General features: G+C 42.2%; 1 non-coding gene across 1 annotated transcript; it reads left to right on the top strand.

The window, feature by feature from the left end:
- The first annotated feature begins 203 nt into the window (after nucleotides 1–203).
- Nucleotides 204–322, top strand: LOC133369455 (5S ribosomal RNA). The gene has a single exon (XR_009758892.1). It is a non-coding gene; the product is annotated as a 5S ribosomal RNA (ribosomal RNA).
- Nucleotides 323–1273: the final 951 nt, after the last annotated feature.

Raw genomic sequence — 1273 nt, forward strand, 5'->3', positions numbered from 1 at the left:
CATTCTGAAAAACATCTATGTATAAAATAGGTTGCTTCATCATAGAAATATGGGCTGTACATTTTGGAGGAAGGATACTATCATCATATAATAATAATAGTAATAGTAATAGTAATAGTAATAATAATAATGTGAGGAAATCTAGAATCTTATACAAATTAGGTATCAAATTAGGTATCTATCTAATTAGGTAGATTCATTGGGCCTACGGCCATACTACCCTGAACACGCCCGATCTCGTCTGATCTCGGAAGGTAAGCAGGGTCAGGCCTGGTTAGTTCTTGGATGGGAGACCACCTGGGAATACAGGGTGCCATAGGCTTAGAGGAAGGCAATGGTAAACCACCTCTGAATACCTCTTACCATGAAAACCCTATGAATATATCCAAAAAAGATTTGTTGGGGCGCCATAAGTTGAAGGCATATAGCAACAATAACAAAGATTCATTGGGCTGTATCTGGTGTTGGTTCTGCTCAGAGTAGGGTTGGAGGAGAAATTTGATTCAGTTCATATTGCTACCCCCACACAGCCACAGGAAGGTTTGGCAACATATTAAAAACAAAGCATAATCTCAGTCTCAGTTTGGTGTGCTGATACGCTAAAAGGTTAGGAGGGTATCAAGTCCAGGCTCCTTTAGAAAGGCTTCTTCAGAATTCATATCTACAGAGTCAAGCAAGCTGGATCAGTCAGCATTTGGCTCTTTGGATTTATAAATGAAAACATGCCAATAACTTGTAGTCTAAAACTGACACCAAGTATAAGTGATCCTTACCCATCAGCTGATCCCCTCTAGAAATCACACAAGAGATGTTTGACATTCCTCATCTCGCCCACTTTCTTTATTTTATCCGACCTTCTTTTTTAAAGGACTGGGAGGATTAATAAGCCTGGAGTTCAAAAGTCAAAACGATGGCTCTGTGCTCTGATCAATCAGCCTGTGTATTCTTAAAAAACTCAGGCTGAAGCTTTGTGTTTTACACTGGCCTAGTAAAACTGCCCCTTTCCCCGCCAACCAAGGACTGCATAAGGGAGATAGCCTTGCCCTTGGTCCAAGGGGAGGGAAAAGGTGCATGTGTGACCAATGGCTAGACCCATATGAACATAGGAAGTATAGGAAGTTGCCTTATAATGCATCAGGCCATTGGGACATCTAGCTCATTATTGTCCACACTGACTGACAGCGGCCCTCCAGGATTTCAGACAACGCTCTCTTCTAGCCGTCCCTAGAGATGGCAGGGATCAAACCTGGGACCTTTGGCATGCAGATTCAGC

The sequence above is a fragment of the Rhineura floridana genome, chromosome 13 (assembly GCF_030035675.1).
Source record: "Rhineura floridana isolate rRhiFlo1 chromosome 13, rRhiFlo1.hap2, whole genome shotgun sequence".
Classification (NCBI taxonomy): Eukaryota; Metazoa; Chordata; class Lepidosauria; order Squamata; family Rhineuridae; genus Rhineura; species Rhineura floridana.